The sequence below is a fragment of the Taeniopygia guttata genome, chromosome 1 (genome assembly GCF_048771995.1).
Source record: "Taeniopygia guttata chromosome 1, bTaeGut7.mat, whole genome shotgun sequence".
NCBI classification, from domain to species: Eukaryota; Metazoa; Chordata; class Aves; order Passeriformes; family Estrildidae; genus Taeniopygia; species Taeniopygia guttata.
The window spans coordinates 115,189,976-115,196,801 of NC_133024.1; positions in this window are offsets into that span (position 1 = coordinate 115,189,976).

A 6,826-nucleotide genomic window follows, 5' to 3' on the forward strand; every position below is an offset into this window, starting at 1 on the left:
CTGCAGGTGTCCCCTGGAGGTGGCACTGAGTGCTCTGGGCTGGGGACAAGGTGGGCATGGGCCCAGCTGGGACTCCCTGGGCTGGGAGGGCTTTTCCAGCCCCCGGATTTGGGGATTCTGAGACACAAACACCCCAAAAAGCCGGGGAGGGGCTGATGCCGGGGTCACAGCAGCCAGCAGCACCTTTGGGTGCGATCCCTGGGTAACTGCGCCCCGCTCCCGAGGCAGGAGGGCACCGTGCCCAGCACAGAGCTGTGCCAAACCCATTTCTCTCCCTCTCAGGATTTTCATAGAGGTGCACAGAGAGAAATGGGAGAGGAAACAATTTCTATTTCTGCTCCTTGTTTTTCCTATGTGGAATGTGTTTGGAGAATTGTTTACCTTGGTTGGATTCTGGTGAGGATTGTTTGAGCCTGGTGTCCAATGCAATCCAATGCAATCCAATCCAATCCAACCCAATCCAATCCAATCCAATCCAATCCAATCCAATCCAATCCAATCCAATCCAATCCAATCCAATCCAACCCAATCCAACCCAATCCAATCCAACCCAATCCAATGCAATCCAATCCAATCCAATCCAATCCAATCCAATCCAATCCAATCCAATCCAATCCAATCCAATCCAATCCAATCCAATCCAATCCAACCCAATCCAATCCACCTGGGGCTGGGCTCAGAGAGGGGCACGAGTTTTGTTGGAGTTAAAGTAGTTTGTAGTTTTAGTATCCTCCTTTTATATGGTATATTGATGTATTTTAGCATAGTTCTAATACAGAAATAGTTCAGCCTTGTGAGTTGAGTGGGACATCAGCATTTCCTCCCCTTGGGCTCGCCGTGTTCGCAGCAGAGAGCGGGAGGCAGAGCAGTGGGGCGAGCCGGGCTGGCTCTGGGGGTTCCCAGCTGGGAAATGCCATAGTTCCAGTGCTGAAGGGTAAAGCAGGGAGCAGCCTCCTCGGGCAGCCTCCTCCTGCTCCTTTCCCCAGCACAGGGCTGCGGGAGCGGCCCTTTCGTGTGATTGATATCTGGGAAGCTCCGTAACAAGGCTCAGCTTGATAGGTGGCTCTTGTTGGAGGAAATTTATGGCCCGGTACTTCCTCAGCGAGACTTCCCACGTCGAATTGTTGAACATTACTGACCCTGCTGCCCAACACGAGGGGGTGGGGATTTACACAGATGTCTGGTAACTGTGGAAGGTGCAAAAATCCAGAAGAACAACCTGCATTACATCCATTGGAAGCGGCTGGTGAACAGAGGTCAGGGGGAGGCCCGCGCCAGCGTGTGAGCCGCAGTGTTTTGGTGCAGTTTGTTTTTTGATTAGTGCAGTTCATGACCGGGCCATCCCACCTGAATAACAATCAGCGCGATTCACGGCGGGCCGGCAGAGGACAGGGCCGCCCGCCGCGCCGCCCATATGGAGCCGGCGCTGGCCAGGGCAGAACCTTCCCAAACCCAGATGGTTCTGTTTGACGGCTCTGGCACGGCCCCAGCGATGAAATAACCTCTGCGATATGAAACCGCCGCTCCCGACCCCCCCGATCCCCCTGCCACTGTACTTATGGCAGCGGAGCCAGATGGGATGCACAGCCAGCCCGCGCTGGGCTGGGCTGGGCTGGCTGGGTTAAGTTTTTCTGATTTAGAGTGGGGCAGCCAAGAGGTGTTTTACGAACTTTTATTCCGTTTGCAGTCTCACGCGAAGGTTGAAACCATACAGATGTTATAATTCATGCCGTCACAATCAGATGCCAATTATTTCCTAATTACAATACGCCATAAGCGTTTCTTGGCCTATCAGCTTTAGCCACACCATGCTGTAAATGCCTTAAAGCCAATTATCTAAAATTACCCCTCGTGGGTCCCACTACAATGTACCTTTTATGGTTCTATTTTTCTAAAGTATTTCGTCTCTTTTTTGCAAAGCCGCCTTTTGAAACTTGTCTTTGGTCCCATCGTTTCTCTCTCAGCAATGTCTGTCCTATTCCATGACATTTCTAAGTCAGCGTTTCTGCTCTCAAGGTTTGCACACAGGTGCACACTGCGTGAGCCCTCTGCCAGGCTTGGAGAATTCCCTACAAATCCATTTCCCACGTGGTTATGGAAACAAAGCCGGATGGGATGTGATGGGATCAGTGGGATGGGATCAATGGCATGGCATGGACTGCTGAGCCATGCTGGTGTTAAACCCAGGCTCTGGACCCACTGCTGTAATTTTTTAATTGTGTGGGGTTTTTCCTTTTTCCTTGCCACTGTCGTTGCCTCACACGGGTGAGGGGAGCAGTGGGGGGCACAAAGCGGTGCCAGGGGAGCAGGGGGAGGTGAGGCTGTTTGGGTTTTGGGAACAGGGAGCTGCTGCCCGGACCCTTCTGTGCTGCTCTTTCTGCTGCTTGGGCAGGGAAATCTCCACCTGTGATGAGAGTTCCAGTCACCATGGGCAGGATGAATTTCTCAGGGTAAATCCCCAAATCCTGGGGCTGGAAAAGCCCTCCCAGCCCAGGGAGTCCCAGCTGTGCCCATGCCCACCTTGTCCCCAGCCCAGAGCACTCAGTGCCACCTCCAGGGGACACCTGCAGGGATGGGTGCTGCACCACCGTGAGATAATCACAATAACCAGCAGCTGGAAGAGCCAGAGGGACACCTCAGGGACAAATAAAATCAAGTCCTGACCACTGTGGTCACTGAGCACTCGCTGCCTTTGGGCTGGGGGGATGTGGGAGGTGTTGGGGAGGGAAGGGCAGGGCAGGAGCTCTGCTGAGGTTCTGGAGGGAGCCTGGGCCAGGATTTGGTGCGCTGCCAGCAGCCAGGACACCCTGCAGTGAGGGGACAGCCGGGAGCCTCTGCACCATCTGGTCCTAGAAAGGCACCGGGCAGAGGTTGGACTCGGTGACCTTGGAGGTCTCTTGCACCCCTGCGCGTTCTGCTCCTTGGTTTTACACCTCAGAGCAGAGGCTGGGGGGATAAACCCCGGGAAAGGGGAACTCTGAGCCGAGGAGTTCTTGTTCAGGAATGGAATGGCAGGGGAGGAGGAGGAGGAAGCACTGCTGAGAAAGCCCCAGCCTGAAAACCCCAGCTCTGCCTCCTCCCTCCTGCCCCTCAGGACACTGAGCTCTCCATTCTGCCCCTAAGGGACACTGATCTCTCCATCAGGACACTGATCTCTCCCTGAGGGCACTGATTTCTCCCTCAGGGACACTGATCTCTCCATCCCTGCCCCTCAGGACACTGATCTCTCCATTCTGCCCCTCAGGGACACTGATCTCTCCTCATTCCCCTCAGGGACACTGATCTCTCCATCCCTGCCCCTCAGGGGCACTGATCTCTCCTCCATCCCCTCAGGGGCACTGATCTCTCCCTCAGGGCACTGATCTCTTCCTCAGGACACTGATCTTTCCTCATTTCCCTCAGGGACACTGATCTCTCCATTCTGCCCCTCAGGGACACTGATCTCTCCATCACGGGCACTGATCTCTCCCTCAGGGCACTGATCTCTCCATCAGGGGCACTGATCTCTTCATCAGGGACAATGATCTCTCCCTCAGGAGCACTGATCTCCATCAGGGCACTGATCTCTCCATTCTGCCCCTCAGGGACACTGATCTCTCCATCAGGGACACTGATCTCTCCCTCAGGGCACTGATCTTTCCTCCATCCCCTCAGGGACACTGATCTCTCCCTCAGGGACACTGATCTCTCCCTCAGGGACACTGATCTCTCCCTCAGGGACACTGATCTCTCCGTTCTGCCCCTCAGGGACACTGATCTCTCCCTCAGGGACACTGATCTCTCCATCCCTGCCCCTCAGGGACACTGATCTTTCCCTCAGGACACTGATCTCTCCATCAGGACACTGATCTCTCCATCCCTGCCCCTCAGGGACACTGATCTTTCCCTCAGGACACTGATCTCTCCATCAGGACACTGATCTCTCCATCCCTGCCCCTCAGGGACACTGATCTCTCCATCAGGGACACTTATCTCTCCATTCTGCCCCTCAGGGACACTGATCTCTCCCTCAGGGACACTGATCTCTCCATTCTGCCCCTCAGGGACACTGATCTCTCCATTCTGCCCCTCAGGGACACTGATCTCTCCCTCAGGACACTGATCTCTCCATCAGGGACACTGATCTCTCCATCAGGGACACTGATCTCTCCATTCTGCCCCTCAGGGCACTGATCTCTCCATCCCTGCCCCTCAGGGCACTGATCTCTTCCTCAGGACACTGATCTCTCCCTCAGGGACACTGATCTCTCCCTCAGGGACACTGATCTCTCCCTCAGGACACTGATCTCTCCCTCAGGGACACTGATCTCTCCCTCAGGACACTGATCTCTCCCTCAGGGCACTGATCTCTCCCTCAGGTCACTGATCTATCCATCAGGGACACTGATCTCTCTCTCAGGGCACAGATCTCTCCATCAGGGACACTGATCTCTCCATCCCTGCCCCTCAGGGACACTGATCTCTCCATCCCTGCCCCTCAGGGACACTGATCTCTCCATCAGGGACACTGATCTCTCCATCCGTGCCCCTCAGGACACTGATCTCTCCTCCATCCCCTCAGGGACTCTGATCTCTCCATCCCTGCCCCTCAGGGACACTGATCTCTCCTCCTGCCCCTCAGGACACTGATCTCTCCATCAGGACACTGATCTCTCCCTCAGGGCACTGATCTCTCCCTCAGGGCACTGATCTCTCCCTCAGGGACACTGATCTCTCCCTCCTGCTCCCTCGGTGCCCTGTGTGTGACAATTCAGGCTGAGGACATTAAAAGTGCAGCTGGGAGCTGGGCATTCCTGAGGCTGTCCCTGTCCTTCAGGCTCCAACGTAACAGAGAATTAGTGTTTAGTGTTTTACTGCTCTTAAAATAATTCATTCCTCCCTGAAAACAGGTGAATCCCTGATCCCGAGTTTGCAAACAGATGAGATGAGAGCTGCTAAAAGGAATCATTTACACAAATAGCTTGTAAGGGTCCTTTGAACACTGTGCTCTAAATCTTTAGAGTCTCATGAGTATTCATAGTGGTTTTCAAATAATTTGAAAGCGATTTCTTAATGAAGGCTAAAATATCCCTTTTAAACTTCTAAGTGATGTTGTTTTCCTTGATCACCTGTATACATCCCATTTTCCCGTGCCCTTCTCTCTGCTGCATATTCACGTCCCTGGGATAATTTCAAGGCCTGTTTGATGGTGATAAATAAAACTCATCCATCCTAGAGCAGAACCTCTGGGGAAAATGAACTCTCCCAGTCCCAGCACTGTCCCTCTCTGCACGGTTATGAACCGGATCCAGAGCTCTTGAACCCCTGGCAGTATTTAAGGAGCTGGCAGAATGTTTATTCCTGGTTAAGAAGGAAGAAAACTCCCTGCTGGATCTTCCTGGCAGTTCCAGAGCCTGGGGCAGGGCCAGCCCTTGCTCCACCTGGGATTTGTCCCAGCTGTGCCCCCGGTGCCACTCTGGGAGAGGAGGGATGGAGGATCAGGGCTGTGCTCTGACTCCCCTGGGAAAGGTGGAAGTTTCTTTGCCTGTGGGATATAAATATAATATTTCTGAGCCCTTTTCAGCTGAGTGAAGCCATTGCAGCTCGGGAGGGTGTCTGGAGGAGCCCCCAGAGATCCCTGTGCTGCTCCTGGAGGTGCTGCTGCTCCTCAGCAGTGGAGCATTGACCAGCAGCCCTCCCTGCCCAGGGGTGCCAGCAGCACTCCCGGGGGCTCTGTGGCGTGGCGAGCAAAGCTGGGGCAGGGGGGAAGCGAAGCAGAGGGTGATGGAACTCCAAATGGATGTTCCAGGCCCAAGTCAGAAGCATTTGAGACCCTGGCAGGCAGCTGGAAACAGCTGTGATTTTGGGTTTGAACCATGGAATGATTTACCAACCTTGCAGGAAGAACAAGAACTCACAAAAGTTTAGATATTAGAGTAGAAGTAGTCACAAAGTAGAGGGAAGAATTTCTGAGTGCTGTACAGGGGGGTTTTACTTTGTACATGGGGGTCAGAGGTTTAAGATGGAGGGATTTGGGCCTGCCCTGTCCTCCCTCTTTATCCTTCCTCACCTCCATGTTCTTGGTGATGTTGGCACTCACAGATTGGTTTAGAGTAGAAAGGCACCATTTAATATAGGTAATGGGCATTGGGGAAAAACTGTACCCATGTAACATGTAATGTACCATATAAAAGATAGAAAAGCACCATTTAATATAGGTAATGGGCATTGGGGAAAAACTGTACCCATGTAACACGTAATGTACCATATAAAAGATAGAAAAGCACCATTTAATATAGGTAATAGGCACTGGGGAAAAACTGTACCCATGTAACACGTAATGTACCATATAAAAGATAGAAAAGCACCATTTAATATAGGTAATAGGCATTGGGGAAAAACTGTACCCATGTAACACGTAATGTACCATATAAAAGACAGCAGCAGCCCTGGGCAGGGAGAGAAGAAGCAGTCGGGAGTCAGAGAGGATGTCAGGGTGTGTGTGTGCACAGGGGTGGCACCGAGCCCTGCCTGGCTGCCAGAGCTGGGTGTTGGCACTCTGGGTGTATCCGGGCAGGAGGGAGTCCCCCGTTTGGGATGGGGAAGGTTTTAGGGGCCTGATTTCCCCCAGCGACCCCAGCAACCAGCTGCACCGGCAGAAGGGCACAGAACCCTCAAGTGTGGGGCACAGAACCCTCAGGTGTGAAGGACAGAACCCTCAGGTGTGGGGGCACAGAACACTCAGGTATGGGGGGACAGAACCCTCAGGTGTGGGGCACAGAACCCTCAGGTGTGCGGGCACAGAACCCTCAGGTGTGAAAGGACAGAATCCTCAGGTGTGGGGCAC